At 38.5% G+C, this 18,087-nt stretch overlaps 2 long non-coding RNA genes across 2 annotated transcripts; both read right to left on the bottom strand.

Annotated features, from left to right (window-relative positions):
* Positions 1-540: 540 nt before the first annotated feature.
* LOC141898271 (uncharacterized) lies at positions 541-1,416 on the bottom strand. Its single transcript, XR_012618542.1, has 4 exons — positions 1,331-1,416; positions 1,052-1,131; positions 855-937; positions 541-605 (listed from the first exon to the last, which is right to left on the bottom strand). It is a non-coding gene; the product is annotated as an uncharacterized LOC141898271 (long non-coding RNA).
* A 431-nt stretch (positions 1,417-1,847) lies between these two features.
* Positions 1,848-2,484, bottom strand: LOC141900791 (uncharacterized). The gene is made up of 5 exons (XR_012618782.1): positions 2,446-2,484; positions 2,313-2,370; positions 2,163-2,235; positions 1,985-2,081; positions 1,848-1,895 (listed from the first exon to the last, which is right to left on the bottom strand). It is a non-coding gene; the product is annotated as an uncharacterized LOC141900791 (long non-coding RNA).
* Between the last annotated feature and the right edge of the window lie 15,603 nt (positions 2,485-18,087).

Genomic DNA, 18,087 nt, shown 5'->3' with positions numbered 1-18,087 from the left:
ATGATCCCCTACAGAAAATAAAACCCAAAATCGGAAATTGAATTTGTCTGCATACAACATACCACTCATATCCGAAGGTGACTCAACCACGGACTGAGGAGTTCAGTTCAATTCAGCGATCATGGTTCAACTCCTTAGTTCAACTAATGATAATGTTGGACACTGAAATGGAAACATCAGATTCTATAACATTTATCTTTGTAAGATTCCTCTTCAGAAATCGAAACACAAAATCAGGAGTTTGGTTCGACAATTCAGCTATGATTGACACTGAAATGAAAACAACAGATTCAGATTTATCAGATTCTATTGCAGGAAATTATGAAGTAAGTTGTTAAAATTCTGTCTTCATACATACCACTTATTGATACAGGATTTGAACTGTTGATTTGTTCAGTTCATCTCCTAACAGATTAAAACAAAATGGATAATGATTTATAACTAAGAAACAAAGTATTTCAGATTCATTGAATTTGTCTCTATACACATACCATGTGTCTGTAGGTGACTAAATCAGTGGTGACTCAAACATTCACTGTGGATCAGTTCAGTTCAATTCAGCTACTAGGTCTATTCCTTACAGTGTAACTAACATTGATCGGACACTGAAATGAGAACAATAGGTTTTATTACATATATTTATCAGATTACAGGGCTGCCAAACTCTGAGATGCTTTCAGTAACAAATTGAGCTTTTTTTCAGTAACATTTCATCAAAATGTGAATTAACTAAATCAGTATTTCTCATTACAAAATAGTAGCAAATACTAAAAATCAGGAACAGTTGGCAGCTCTGAGATTATATTATAGGAAATTATGAAGTAATTGATGAATTTCTGACTCCAACCACATACCACATACTAGTAGCTGACTCCAGCAATACAGTTCATTATCTATAAGTCCATTCTGAATCAGTTCAGCTTAATATTGATGGACACTGAAATGAGAATAACAAATTCTACATTATAACATCTATCTCTCACAGATTCCTCTTCAAAAAACAAAACACAAAATCAGTTGTAGAAATTGAATTGTCTCCATACACACATACCACTCATATCTGAAGCCGACTCAAACATTGACTGAACAATTCAGCCATTGGTTCTATTCCTTACAGTTCAACTTAGGACACTGAAATGAAAATAACAGATATTCATTGATAATGAAAGTTGTTGTGATACATACATGACTTCTGTGGGAATATAACATCCTTGGTTCAGGTTTCTCCTAAACAGATTAAAACAAAATGGATAATCATGATAATAATTAACAATAATTATAATGAAACAAGCGTTTCAAATAAATTGAAATTGCCTCCATACACACATACCACGTACTGTATGTCTATAGCTGTTCAACCATGGACCGTAGAGTTCAGTTCAAATAAGATGTTGGTTCATTCATTCTTTACAGTTCAACAAAGAACAATGATTGACACTGAAATGAAAACAACAGATTCAGATTTATCAGATTCTATTGCAGGAAATTATGAAATAAGTTGTCTAAATTTTGTCTTTATACATACCGCTTATTGATGGAGGATTTGAACAGATGATTTGTTCAGTTCATCTCCTAACAGATTAAAACAAAATGGAAAATCATTTATAACTAAGAAACTAAGTATTTCAGATTCATTGAATTTGTCTCTATACACATACCATGTGTCTGTAGGTGACTAAACCAGTGGAGTTTGTACGTTTATTATTTACCAGTTCAGCTTATAATGACAAACACTGAAATGAAAATAACAGATTCAATCATTATATAGGCACAAAATCAGTTGTTCAAATAGAATTTTGTCTTCATACACATACCGCACACCAGTAGCCGACTCCTGATATCTGTGGCAATATTACATCCTTGGTTTAGGTTTTAAGTTATCGGCTACAGTTAAACTAAAAAGAAAAACACAAAGTCCATAACATTATATTTATCAGATTCTTCAGCGGAAGATATTGATAATGAAAATTGTCCAGATACTTACATGAAATCTGTGTGTAGTTATCACATCCACGGTTCATTTCTCTGAGTTATAGTTCAACTAACATTAACGGACACTCAGACAAATTACACAGTTCCTTCTAATGAAAAATGATGGACAAAATCATAAGGAATCAGTTGTTGAAATCAAGAGTAAAATTGGCTCCAGATACGATACATACCTCCCATATCAGTAGCCAGCGCAACTATGAGTTTAATAAACGGATCATCACCTCCTTTATCAGATTCTTTAAACTGAAGGAATACAAATTATAAAATTGTTAATGATGAAATAAGTTGTTGATCTTTATATGAAAAGTCTCAATACAAACCACAAGTGTCAGACAGTAGAGTTCCGTTCAAATCAGCTACTAGTTCATTCATTTGACACTGAAATGAAAACAATAGATATCATTTTATCAGATTCTATCGCAGGAAATTATGAAATTATACCTTCATACATACCACTTGTCGTGTGGAATTGAAATATATTCAAGGGGACATCCTCTTCCTCTCAAACTAAGAAATAAGAGTATTAATTAATTAATAAATTCACTTCATACAAAATGTGCAGATGTATGTTTGTATGTAGCGCAAACAGTGGACTCCCAATCAATATGAAAGAAAAGGTTGCTGAAATGAATTGAATTCGGCTCCATATGTCTCACTCCATATGAAGCTAGCTTTAGAGTTATGAACCGTTTTGGGTTAAGCTCACTTCACATCAGCTCTAGATCAGTTCCGTACAGTAACCAAGTGAATCAACCAAATTATAGCAACTGAAATGATGATATCAGATTCTATTTGAATAGATCTTAAAGCACATCTGAAACCAAAGTGTCTAAAAAATAGAAAGTTGTGAAACATTTTCTAATTCGGGCTGATTTGTGTCACATTGTAACCGTAGAAGTTTCACTCATTGTTTCAGTCTAATAGAGTTGTGACTGATGTACATGTAACACTGACTGTGTAACACTGTAGCAGTCATTTGTTCACTTATTCCTCCTCAGTTTGAAGAATGTTTGTTCTCTCACCTTCATTAGCAATGAGAATCAATCCCATCTGTCTAACTACAACATCATAACATTTCTACTCATCTAATCATAGAGGGAATGAGGAGTATGGCGCTTGGGTATGGAATGAGACAGGGTATGGGAGTTGACGCGTTAGGGGAGGATGGGACATTGTGATAAGGTAAGGTCAGGTTGGATGATGCAGGGTTGTTTGATATGGCTGGATTAGATGATAAGTTTAATATAGAACTGTTTGAGTTGGGTGTATGTGGTAGTGTACGATGTATAGTTAGGGAGGTGTATAATAACGGATTGAAATGTTGCTTGTAGAGGGCGGTACAGGTGTGATGATGGCATGGTTTGTGTAGGATAAGGGTTAAGGATAGGTTAAGGATAGGGTAAGGCATGGTCACAGAAATATGAAAGTGTAAGTTTGGGTGATGTGGGGGAAGGATGTTTGGTGTTGTTGAGGCGAGGGTGAATTCGGTAGAAATGGTCGGGATGGGTGGCGTCTGAAGAAGGTTGGTAGTGTAGTTTGGGAGGTACACGATGTGATGTAGGGGGTGAGGCTAGGACACAACAGGATGTGATGAGTGATAGGTATGGGCTCGGAGGAAATGGCATCCATCTCTCAGCCACCTACAGGCAATCCCTTTAGACATCTCAATGCCTTCTATCCCTTCAAAACTATGCCTTAATCCTTACAGCTATTTGTATTTTGAATTTTCCATCATTATCGCGTAAGACTATTGTCTTTTGATGGCTTTCGATTCAAATGAGCCAGATTTTTTCACGATTTATGAAAAGATGAAAATATAGACATCTACTTTAACACATTCCATCATAAATAACATCATCGGATAGGAATGAATTGTAAATTCACGAGTGGTGGAAGGAGCTACGGATGTGACGTCTAAAACCTACGATGAACTACTAGTTGAAAGTAGTCCACGATGTATACACTAAAATTGATTAGATGATCTCAAACTAAACCTAAACGAACGAGTGAGATATTTTGAGCCCAATCTCTCTATGTCTCCCATTCACTCAGACACTCCTCAATTCCATGTGAAATACTAGGAGACGATACCTGCAAGATATTGAATACCAAGACACCATCAAAACAATGATAAACCAGTAACAGTATTTTACATGGGTGTCACATCATTCATTTTAACAAGTGAACGATTCATGAAGCAAATGACGGCAAAACTTCTGATTCACAAATCTCTGAATACCGGTAGTTTTTACCCTACTACCAGCTTGTTAACAGTAAACTGTTGAGAAATAGACTCTGAACCCACAATAAATTGTTAGTAAATTCAAGGTTTAAACCATTAATTATTTCCTATATGTATCAAGTAAAGCCCAGAGGTACATGAAACTCAGCACCTCCTCTCTCTCACTCTCACACTACATCTCAATAGCCATTTTTTGTGAACACTTTTAAGCACGGGAGGTAAGAATAGTCCACTGCCCGCCCTTTAAGCCAGCAGAGGACTACCCTTCGGACCACACTTTAGTGCTTGGTCGCTTTAAGCTGACCGATTTTTTGAGTTGAGGTAGGAATAGACCGCTGCCTACCCGCTAGGCGGACAGGGGACTAAACCTTCGAATTGCTCTCGGACCCCACTCTTTATGTCATTTTTTCTTTTTTTTGAGTCGAGGTAGGAATAGACCACTGGACTAAACCCTCCACTCTTCAGGTTCTTCATGGCTCTCTCTCTCTCCTCTCTCACATGGCTATGTATCAGTACCACCCGGCAGTAAGTGTATATATAGGAAATATAGCAATTGAACTGGGTTTGAATCTATCTCAATAATTCCTTTTAAAACCAGTAGTAGGGCAGGGCGATTCACTTTACAGTAGACTCTGTAGTCAGATCCGATCAAATCTGATCCGTTCAACTCTGATATTTTTGTGAGGTGAAATACATAATAACATCCCACTCAGATGTCACTCTCAAGTCGGACACATTTTTACGGTCCCAAAAAGACTTGAGCGAAGTCCACTGTAGTCAATCAGAATAAATCATTGTTTGATGATATTGTTTATTTGCAGCACCATTTGTTCCATGAAACAAGTTTCAATTCCAAAATGAATCAATGAATTCAATCTTCACAAGCATCATTCTCGATGTATCTCATATAGAGATTTTAGAATAGTGAGGGAAGGAGGTAGGGATGGTAAGGCTGGGTCTAAAACAAGGATATAAACCCGAGTATTTACATCCCAGTTGAAGTCACGCTGTTCGAGTTCTATCCTTCTAGGACATGCTGAAAGCACATTTTTTAAGATAACATCATTTGCCTTATAACTTGTGTCAACGACTAAGAAAATAAAGACGCAATAGAATTTTGAGTATTTTTCGAAAATGTCCCGTGTGTGTTCGAAAGGACGGGCTTCATACAGGCTTGTATTGAAAGCACAGGGTCTGATCTATGCACTTGTCCGATTGCCCGAGACAAGTATATTCTCATCAGGGCGAGTGTGTTATCATTATCACTGTCCGCCGGGCTTGTGCAATTTAATGTCAGAAAACTTTTTTCAAACTCGATACAACGGATGATAGTGCCAGCAATCAGACTGCCTGTGAAGGGCAAATAGCTTTTGGAGGGGGCAAGCGAAATTTCAGATATGCTTGTCCCCCGGGCAAGTGGCTTTCATTCCTTAGATCGCACCCTGATGCACCATAAACATTCAAAGATAATTACGTCAGTAATTTGTTCATAATGAATGCAGAACATAACACTAAGTTGAACTAGAGATAAGAAAATACAGATTTGAGTATTTTCTATCGGTATTTCATACAAATACAAGTGAGTATTTTCAGTACACATATATTTTGAGAGAAACCAATTTCAAAAATACCCATCACTCGAAATGATGGGCTTTTCTGCACGCGCTTGCACTGAATAAAATACTTGTGTCACTCCAGCTCCAACTCCAACTCCAACTACTCGTGAACTTTACATAGGTGAATCTTTACAGCTATCTATATGAGAAATGTGTCCGTAATTTGTCTCAATTTTCTCATCTTTTCCGCAATAGTTCAGATTTCGTCCATTCAGAATCTATTGAAAAGCCAAAAGTTTCTGACTCCGGAGGATTTCACAAGTTTGCCAAATTGTGAAATCCTTAGATATCCAAATATCTCATAGTTTATCAAAGGGTATTAACGGTTGAAATTGTTACACATGACGATAACCAAATAACCGACACGCATCGCTGATTGTAGTGACCCACGGTAATACAGCATCCTATAGACCCTGTGTATGAACCCACAGGACCGGACCGGTGCGGAATTGTTCACACTTGTTACGTCACTAGTTGAGTCCTGCATTCAATCCTGATTTAAAAAAACTCCCGATGACAAAGATTTGAATCTGGATGTGAGAAATAATCGGGTCGATCTGCAAGTGAACCAATCCATCGTTTGATCAGTGCGCCACCTGGAGGCGCTTTAACACAAACCCGAATAATCGTGATAGTGAAATCGAATGAAGCAGTTTGTCAGAAATATAACTCAATTTTTCTATTTCGTTTAGGTTCTCTTTCCAGAAGCCGTGAAATTGAAAGATTAATACATTTCTTTGTGAAATCATGAGGTTTCAAAATTCAGTTCTCCTTCGTTCCACCAGCCCGAACATTACCCCATTACCCTACTCCATCACTCCTGTTCTATCCTATCACCATCCGTGTCATCACACCCAGACATATTCACACGAAAAAATAGATAAACAGACAAATAAGTTAAAAGGAAGATTTCTTTCTAGAGATTTCTCTTCAAGTTGTTGGGGGAGGGGGTGATGCGTCAGTATCATTAGAGACAATCTCTCAGGGATGAAAAAGTCGGAAAATATTTTCAAAAAAAAAGAATTTTTTTGGGGAACAAAAATCAGTAACTTTTAGCCAAAAAACTTACTTCCTTTTGGTCAAAATGTTAATAGTTTGGGCCTGAATTAGAGCCGCTTTTTGAATGAGATGCCATATTGGTTTCTCCGACTCCACAGTTGCGCTAACAACTGCCGAAAACCGTCTTAAGGAGCACTCCTAACTACGGAGCGCTCCGATGTGACGCCCGCGATTTAGGTGATTAAAGCGATTGAGGTGATTTACACTGTTCTCAGGAATAAAGAAAATGTTAGAAAAGGTCGGAAATCCGTCTATGGTCGAAGGATTTTCATCCCTGACTCTGTCGCGAGAACTGTACTTTTTCAAAATAAAGCACATAAAGTCTTCTGATTAGAAAAACGCCGAGAGCATTCCTCATCATTGTTCAAAACATTCACTGTGTCTCCGTTCAACAGCACAAACGCCCTCTAACCACCGAAAGCATTTGAGCGATATTCTTTCAGTTCAAAAAGTTGCTACTCGAAAATCATGTGAAATGTAGTAGCATCACAGTTACAGGTATTATAAGGGTGAGTATTCTATGCCTCCGGCGCTCGCTGCATTGAAAAAATCTTTGGCTGGAATTTCGAGAGAAATGCTTTTCTCCATACAATACTTCATTACAGCTAGGTTCAAAATGGCTGCGTCCAAATAATCATCAAAAAGGCACGTATTTGATTTTGAACTGTTGATTAATGACTAAAGCCAAACTACAATTATTCCAGAAATATTTAAAACAAAAACGCTATACATTTTTCCATCTCTAGATCTCTAGAACAAGAAATCTTCCAGAATCTCTTTGTGTGTTTATGTGTGGACATGTGACTGACATCACAACGTGTAGCTACCAAACTACACTACACAAAACCCTTCCAACAATAAATTCCAATAGTAAACCATGTGTGAGTCAAACGTTTAAGCCTAATGAAAAAATTGAATACGCTTATATCAAGACTTTAAAGGCAGTCGACTTGCATCACAATCACAAAGGCAATTGGTTGCAACTGGTGGTGAATGGGAGCTAGATTGCCTGCACTGTCAGCACCCTACTATAGTCCTCTAACAGTTACAAGAGCAGCTTAATTCAGTTGCAACTGGCAGAGATGATCCCTTAAATAGCGCATCCTCCCCTCGGCAGGGATTCGAACCTGATGCAAACGCTACACTCAGCCACGGCACAAACCCCTGCCACACTAGACCGGGTGCGCAGCTTTACCGCACGAAAACTTGCAGCACCAATCAGGTTGCTGGTTGTATAATCGCTGAGGTCAATTTCACGGAAGAACTATAAATTGGGAAAACCCAGGCTAAAACAAAACGGGATTTCTGATTGGTTTATAATGACATCATCTAAGCAGCGCATGTAGCTGCGCACTTGGTCTATTGTGGCAGGGTTTCGTACCATGGCAATCTCAACTTAATTCAGTTGCAACTGGCAGATCGCTAGTGGGGAAAGTGGATCATATGCAACTTATTGGCTACAACTGATATTGCAAGAGAGCTTCATGTCAACCGATCTCTGGTCCTCTCTGGTTCTCCCAGAGACCCGCATCCTGTACCACGGTCGACCTATCCACACCTTAAAGCAATCATAGCGCACAGAATTGCAACCTGCCTCTCTATCTCGACCTTAAGTCTTTGACTGAACGAGTTTTAGTCTTTGACTTGTATATGTAGTGATTTTAATACATTTCTCATTATTTGGAGCATGAAAATACTCCAACACTATAGACTGGCAAGTGAGTTTCGGACTTAGAAATGGATATTGTGAATACATGATGTGATATTTTCCTCTGACTGACTGACACATGATTTACCATCTCACAACCCAACCATCCATGTTTTCACTAAATTGCAATCTAAGCTCATTTTGGTTTTATAGCCAATCTAACAACTTAAGACCAGTGTAGTTAGCCTATCTAACAACTTAAGACCAATCTAAGCTCATTTTGGTTCTATAGCCTATCTAACAACTTAAGACCAATCTAAGCTCATTTTGGTTCTATAGCCAATCTAACAACTTAAGACCAGTGTTAGCCTATCTAACAACTTAAGACCAATCTAAGCTCATTTTGGTTCTATAGCCTATCTAACAACTTAAGACCAATCTTAGCTCATTTTGGTTCTATAGCCAATCTAACAACTTAAGACCAGTGTTAGCCTATCTAACAACTTAAGACCAATCTAAGCTCATTTTGGTTCTATAGCCTATCTAAGCTCATTTCGGTTCTATAGCCTATCTAACAACTTAAGACCAATCTAAGCTCATTTTGGTTCTATAGCCTATCTAACAACTTAAGACCAGTCTGAGCTCATTTTGGTTCTATAGCTAACCTAACAACTTAAGACCAATCTAAACTCATTTTGGTTCTATAACCAATCTAACTACTTAAGACCAGTCTCGGCTCATTTTGGTTGTATAACTTACCTAACAACTTAAGACCATTCTAAACTCATTTTGGTTCTATAGCCAATCTAACAACCTAAGACGTATGTCATGACTGTGCAGTTGGGCCTGGATTTAGTTTGAACCAGATGTTTGACGTAGATGTCTTAACTTGAAAATAACCATATGATACCACATCACAGATTTCAAAAAAATCTTTAGGCAAAACCAAAAAATATTTTCAAATCTGCCACTTGAATCCACTGCCACCACAAATCTGCCAGTGAAAACATGGATAAATTCTAACAAATTCATGTCAACCCCAACAACACTAAACATCTATACCCGACATCACCTAAACTTACCCCTTCATATTCTTACTATACCTGACCCGTATCCTTAACCTCATGACCGCCCCCTACCTTAAACAAACTATACCATCAACACACATATACATCCACACTTGCCAGGGTCTGGTTGCCTTCTACTGACGTTCAAGTGAACACAAACGCTGCTCCAACTTCCTTCATACGTCCATACGCACGCACACACAGGTAGATACATCACAGCCAGGTTACCCACATGGGTAGACAGGAGGTCACTAACAGGTCAGTGCCGGGTCAACCCCCACATGTAGACAGGTCACCATTGGGTCGTCACCGCTGGTCAGACAGGTCACTACCAGGTCAAGCCCACTGGTAGACAGATCACCACCAGGTCAAGCCCACAGGCAGACAGGTCACTGTTGGGTTAGCCCTGTGGGCAGACAGATCAACACCAGGTCAAGTCCACAGGCAGACAGGTCACTGTTGGGTCAGCCCCGTGGGCAGACGGATCAACACCAGGTCAAGTCCATAGGCAGACAGGTCACTGTTGGGTCAGCCCCGTGGGTAGACAGATCAACACCAGTGATCAACACCAGTGATCTGACTGCCCGGGTGGGCAGTCAACAGGAGGCAGGTCACCGCCAGGCCACCCACATGGGCCGTCAGGTTTGCACCACCTCGGGCAGGGAGGCAGGTCACCACCAGGTCACCCCCATGGTCAACACCATGTCAGCCACAGGGAAGCAGGTCACCACAAGGCCACCCATATGGGCCAACAGGTCACCACCACATCGGGCGGGGACACAGGTCGCTAGGCCAGTTCAAAAACTAGAAAACATTTTCAGATGAATCAAATATAGAGTAAACCTTGACCCTAACTTGGACTTTTCCTTTGATCTTATTTTTCTGATCCTCAACTATTTTTGCAGTTTTTTTTAGATTGGCTCGACCTGCTGGTGTGATTGGCAGTCCAAGGGTTTTTTGTTTTCCAGGTCCTGTACAATGATTGAAAGCTAGCAATGAGACTTATTGAACTTGTCCACTTGGCTATACAGCTTCATGTCGTATTTACATAACAGAGACGCTATTGATTTTGTGAACACAATCGCATTGGCTGGATGATTCCTCTGTTTTCATTGGCTGGATGATTCCTGTTTTCATTGGCTGGATGATTCCTCGAATGCCAATAGTGCGATGAAGGAAGTTGCGGTCAGCATTTGTAATGACAAGAACGTCAGTAGGAAACAACCCAAGCCCCGGTAAAGTGAGGATGATACTGCACCGCCCTCTACCAGCAACCTTTCAATCCGTTATCATACACCCTCCGAACATACACATCGTACACTACCACATACATCACTTACCCCCAAACAGTTCTATATTAAACTGATCATCTAATCCAACCACATCAAATAACCCTGCATCATCCAACCGACCTTACCGTATCACATTACCCTATCCTACCCTAACGGTCAACTACACCATACCCTGCACCATTCCATACCCAAACAACTCATTCCCTCTATGATTAGATGAGTAGAAATGTTACGATGTTGTAGTTAGACGGATGGGAATAATTCTTATCGCTAATGAAGATGAGAGAACAAACATTCTTCAACTGAGAAGGAATAAGTGAACAAATGACAGCAGTGTTACACAGTCAGTGTTACATGTACATCAGTCACAACTCTATTAGACCGAAACAATGAGTGAAACTTCTACAGTTATAATCTGACACAAATCAGACTGAATTAGAAAATATTTTTCAACTTTCTATTTTTCAGACAATATGGTTTCAGATGTGGTTCATTATCTATTCATATAGAATCTGATATCATTTTATTTGCTATGATTAGGTTGATTCACTTGGTTACTGAACGGAACTGATCTAGAGCTGATGTGAAGTGAGCTGCAAAACCTAAACGGTCCATAACTCTGAGCTAGCTTCATACATGACGGAGACGTATTTAGCCGAATTCAATTGATTTCAACAACCTTTTCCCTCTTTCAACCGTCTTCTGTTTCAACTTTGCTTGAGACAATGTCGAGTGGCTTAGCTCGGTCAGTTTTGGGGTACATAATAAGTTATTCTAAGACCTATATCAAGTATGTACTAACAAAACTGACAGAGCAATAGACCAGACGATAACTTGTCAAACCAAATTGAAAGACACTAGAACTGAACAGGTTATAACTCAGTATCCCACTGTCTATCAGCTATAGAAAAATTCCTATTTCAATAATATTCTAATATTACTTATCTTTTCTGTGATTTATTCTGCTGCTCCTGTGACTCTTGCTGCTCCTGAACTACTCCTACAATGCTTCTCTTGCTGTTCCTATGATGCTGCTCCTGAACTGCTCCGATGCTGATCTTGCTACTCCTATGCTGCTCCTGCATTACTCCTATGATGCTGCTCTTGCTGCTCCTATGATGCTGCTCCTGAACTACAATGATGCTGCTCTTGCTTCTCCTATGATGCTGCTCCTGCACTTTTCCTGATGCTCCATATCCTCCTGACTTGATACTACATTAATCCTAACTTTGATTCCCTCATGGCTCCTATATTAGTCCCGTAGTACTGTTCTTAACCACTCCAGGTATTCCTGAATTGCTCGCGACATGCTGCTCCTGAACTACTCCTACGGTATGCCTCTTAGACTCTCGCGTAGTTCCACAGAAATAGGAATTATGCCTGAAATAGAGAATATTTGATTTCAATGCGGTATCATAAACTCTTCACACATTACAGACATCAGTTACATAATCGAATCCATAAGACGAACCTTTTCAAAAAGATGATTAATTTCGAATCAACAGGTATCGGATTACGAGAGTGAAGGGCCAATGTTCTTTCTTTACCGGGATTTATGACTAATTCCAAAAAGTTGACGTTGAAGGACAATATCAGGATGATTATGATGGCGTCTGTATGTGAAGTGGGGTTTCTGAACTGTAAAGTGGGGTTTCTGATTATTTATGATCAGGATCATAATTCTACAGTAAAATTCATTTGCACGATATATCTCTATGTTACTTCAGGTGATGCGTTTGCTGTTGAAGAAATTCTCTTCGATGTCGCCTGAGCAGATTTATTCCATTAGAAGTTCAGATTTTGTTCATCCAACATGTTATCAATTCAACAGCAGGTGGCACTGATGATGTCGAAGCCAGGTCGTTTATAATCGTTGGATTGTTTTCAAGATTCATCTGGTCATCTTTCACCCCAAAGTATAGTCAGTAACCTGTCTGTGGTTTAGTTTCACAATCGGATATTTTCACAAACCACAGTCAGGAATGGGAAGGTCATTTTTGTATGAAATCTTCGTCAGCCAATTTGACTGACGAGTAATTTGCCTGGCATTTCATTGTCTCTTAAGATATCCGTCTAATTTTTGTTGTAATCGACGCACAACAGATTCGTAGTTTGTCTGATACCTATAACACCTCACCTGACGATCTTAATCCATGTGCAAATCGGCCGTAAAGTGAAAGTAAATTTCCGTAGAGTCAACAGCTGCCATTTTGAAAATTACTGGAGGTGCTGGCACCTGTGGACTGAGGCCAGGACAACAGCACAAACTAACAAAGCGAAACGACGAAATTGAAAAATATTAAGAAATCAACACTTATTCACATTTTTCTTTTACCAGAATTTATTATTTAAATATTAATTAAGGAAAACACGAAGATTTGAAATATAGGTTGGAAAACCATCAAAAATAAAAATTGTCGTTTCGTCTTGGAAGTTTTATATAAATCCTTGTAGGTCCCCTTGTCTTATCATGCCACATGTGCAATACAGAGAAATGGCGGCCAATGGCGAAATTTGTGGAGAAATTAATTAATTTCTCAAAATAATGTTGATTAATCACTCGAAACATGCATAAAATTGGATTATTTCGAAAGGTACCTGTGTAAGTTTGTGAAATAAGCCATTAATTGTGGACTGAAGTGGATAGAAAGTATATTTTTGAAGTGTTACTTTTTTCAACCGTGTTTTGGCCCTTGTCATCCCTAACGTTGGTATAAGCCCATCCGATTATAAAAGCTTACCACCAACGATTAGGTAACTAACTACCCAAAGTACAGATGGTTTTTACTATGTCGGAATAAATATTGTAGGACAACTTTGACATTTTTCTACCACATATGTACTAGCTAAAACAATAGGTCAGTTGTTTGACGGTAGAGTGGACTGGATGGACGGACTGGGTGGATCATGATGGAGTGGAGGAGTGGAGAGGTGCGGCTCACCAGACCGTGACTATGCACATGTGACGTGAGGCGATACGTCGAAAATTCGGGTTTATAATTGCTTTTTACCGGGTTACGGGTAGATTTAAGACACAGAATTTATTCTACTGTCATCTCCGGGTACATATTGAGCTGTTAGAAAAGAATTAAAGGTAAAAGGCTCTAAAAAGATTCCACGACTTACCAAATTTCAATATGGTGGGCATCGCTCCACACCGGAAGTAACTCACATGTGCAGCTGTAGACTGGTCGCCTGTCCAATTCTGCGCCACCTGCATTCGCAGTCAGAATAGCTGAAGGTAGAGACCGGCAACCAGTCTAGTGCAGCTGTTGGTTTGTTTTGTTTTTTTTTTTAGTACAAATTAATTTTATTAAACAAGTCAATGGTATACAAAATAAATACATGCTAAGGTCCAGAGGATATTACAAGCAATTACAATTATAATTGAAATGACAGTTAGGTTAGTACCAGCTATGCCAGCCAACCAGTATTAAAGCCAATCCGGCCAAATAAGCGCAGATTCAGGCTAGCAAGCCACCTTAAAGACTTTGAAACCGACAATCGTACTGAGCGTTTCGTCACAAACAACTCTAAGTGTTTCCAGGTCCAGTTCTGTCAAACGGACCAACTCCTTCTTTCCGAGAACAATTATCGATTGGAACCACCTAGACAATCACCAAGTTTTAGCAGAAACCGTCGACGCCTTTAAATCGCGCGTCGGCGCTACCACCATCTAAATTTCCGTCCCTCTCTCTCTCTACCGTTGCTGTTGATGCCTTATTGGATTTCTGCAACGTAACAGATGTAGATGTAGATGTAGACAGTGACATTTGACGGTGATCAAAAATTAATAAATGCACGTGAACTGATAATTACACTAAAGGATGATAATATTAATAGTAATGATAGTAGCAATGAGTTGTAACAATAAAAGTAATAATAATGATAAATGATAACGTAAAATAATAATAAATAATAGTAAATGGTAAAAATGATAATGATAATAATAATAATGATAATGATGATTATCATCATCAGTTAGAGATTCTTTGGTTTCTAGAAATGAATTTAGCGACAAGACAGATTACTGTCGAGTTTAAATCATAGTTATAAATGGAATTTCCAAAAAGTAGGAATTCGCATTTATTCAACATGTTTAATCTATTGAAATACGAAAGTAGTTGTAGGGAATCAAGCGAAGTGAGGAGGTTACAAAAGTCATGATGGAGGGAAGGTTCTCGACACTGAAGAAGGAAATGTGTTGTCGATTGGATTTGGTTGCAGTAGGGACAGTCAGGATCATACACTTACATCAACAAAATTATGTGAATAGAAATCAGATCTCAGGAAGAGGTCTACACGCAGACGATTTAAGCAGATCTCTTCATTTCGATTGAGGTTTTTTATTATGGTTGAACTAAGAACATTGGAGTGGTATTTATTAAAGCAGGTTCTAGATTTGAAAAGGGAAAATGAATCGCAGTTTTGAGGCTTAGGTGTAACATTATTCCATTGTTAAGTTGAACAATGGGTGATCGCCTCATAAATGAAGAATGAGATGCTGTTGGTTTGTTAGGATTAAATATGAATCCAAATTCAAATTTATTTTTGTATTCAATCGGATTTCATTGCTTGTTTGAATAACATGATCAAATTCAATTGATACCTATCAGTGGTATCGGGGTGTCAGTAGTATCACCGGTCTTCTGTAGGCTCGGGGAGTATCTCTGGTATCAGTGGTATCGGAGTAGCAGCAGTATCACCGGTCCCGGAGAGGATCGGGCAGTATCACTGGTAACAGTGGTATCGGGGTAGCAGTAGTATCACCGGTCTCGGAGAGGATCGGGCAGCATCACTGGTATCAGTGGTATAGGGGTAGCAGTGGTATCACCGGTCTCCAGAAGGATCAAGCAGTATCACTTCTGGTAACAGTGGTATCGGGGTAGCAGTAGTATCACACCACTGACTAACCGCCAGATATCAGCGACTGCTTATTGCGCCCTCCTTTTTCAGTGTGAATCGGCACAGACTTGAAGACTTTAGGCGTTAAGAGAGAGAAATCCCACAAAAATTCATTCAAAGATGAAAAATTCTTGAATAGAAGAGTATATTGTGGGCAACGTATCGGCAAAACAGCTATATACTATTACATCATCCAGGCCGGCGTATACTTGACGTAAGCTTGTTCTATGGTATATGAGACGGTTTTGGACAGTATTGGATGGCGTTGGTCGATATTTAGTGCTACCATATTAAAATAATTCATTTAGGTCTGTCTGCAGAGTTTCCAGAACCTGTCATGTCAGGGCCCAAGACCTGACATGACAGGTGGGACCTGAGGTGACAGGTCAATTCGCTAAAATGAAAATCGTTATAACTGAACCGATGATAGGCGATTAGAAGATATGATAGGCGCGGATTTAGAACAAATGATAGCCGATAAGAACACAAAGAACATATCGTAGTGCTTTCTAAATATATTATTCAAAAACAAAAAACAAACTATGATGTGTTATGAATTCATTTAAGAATTTATGTTTGTCCGTTTATAAAAAGTTGTTGAACTATATCGCCTTATAATGATAAAGATGGAATGATTGTGAATTATTGGAGAACATTGAACGAATTGTTTACAATTAATTTATTTTTTTGTAACACGAAACATAAAAATATCAAGATCAGGCAATGATACCAGTAGTGCCTTATGTAATCATAATCAGTATTAATAACAATCATTATACTCATTAAGATTAGGCCCTATATTATTATATATTATTATTAATTACTCGCAACATAATTAATTAACCAAGTGTACATACAATTTAAAACCATTTCAGTCCAAGCTTATAAGTTGACATAGATAAATTAGACATAACACTGATTAATTAGTGAGGCCTCACACGGCAACGCACGCCATTTTTGCAGAGCTTCTCGGGACCTGAGGTGACAGGTCTGCCTTAAAACTGATGAAATGGAAAAAACTTTACTTTTTATGGTATCTTTATAGTAATGAATATAATATAAATTGCTAACCATGGATATAGGTAATCTTAAGTTACTATAAAACAATAATTTTGAAGCGTGACCTCACACGGCAACGCGCGCCATTTTGCAGAGCTTCTCGGGACCTGTGGTGACAGGTCTGCATTAAAACTGATGAAATGAAGGAAAACTTTAATTTTTATGTTCTCTTTATAGTAAAGAGTATAATACAAAATGCCAACCATAGATAGACTTAATCTTAAGTTACTATAAAACAATAATCATGAAGCGAGACCTCACACGGCAGCTCGCGCCATTTTGCAGAGCTTCTCGAGACCTGAGGTGACAGGCCTGCATAAAAACTGATGTAATGGAAAAAACTTCACTTTTTATGGTATCTTTATAGTAATGAATATACTATAGATTGCTAACCATGGATATAGTTAATCTTAAGTTACTATAAAACAATAATTATGAAGTAAGACCTCACACGGCAGCTCGCGCCATTTTGTAGAGCTTCTCGGGACCTGAGGTGACAGGTCTGCATTAAAACTGGTATAAATAGAAAAAAAAACTTCATGCCTTAAATTGATGAGTTGATTTAAAATCAGTCTCAATAAAATCAGTCTCTATATTGCATTCGGCTCTTTAACATGTTCATCATAAAGACAATGAATATAAATAGTGACACTTCAGGACTTCAGGACAGTGAGGAGTGTTGCCGAACTGTGATAGTGAGCAGATAATTTTCAGTGTCTTATTGCGGAAACGAAATATCAAGACCTCGATTCATCTAGCGAAAATATTCTCTTATAATGTGCTCTTACTTCTACATTAATCAATTCATCTATGCCTGAAACTTATTTTTTTCCCTTTATTACAGAAATAAGTCATAGTTTACACATAAATATTTTCTTCTTATAAATCAACCTTTCAAATGAATTATTTGTCAGAACAATTTCCTTATCGTAATTGTTGAATCATTTTCGATATTAACGACGGGTCAAAATATTCATTCAACTCAAAATGTTCTTCCAATCGTCTAGCACATGCCTAGATATTTCGCCGTTTCGTCAAATATTGTCATGAGTTTGGGTTTATTCGGAACCTGACATGACAGGTCACACCAGAACCTGTCATGTCAGGTCTTAAGACCTGACATGACAGGTTCTGGAAACTCTGCAGACAGACATCAATCAAATAATTATAGTCGGAGGTAAAGAACTTTGTTCTACGCCTATGCCGC

Source organism: Tubulanus polymorphus, chromosome 2 (genome assembly GCF_964204645.1).
Source record: "Tubulanus polymorphus chromosome 2, tnTubPoly1.2, whole genome shotgun sequence".
Lineage (NCBI taxonomy): Eukaryota > Metazoa > Nemertea > Palaeonemertea > Tubulaniformes > Tubulanidae > Tubulanus > Tubulanus polymorphus.
The sequence above is the reverse complement of the archived record's forward strand: the minus strand, read 5'-3'. Positions and strand labels throughout refer to the sequence as shown.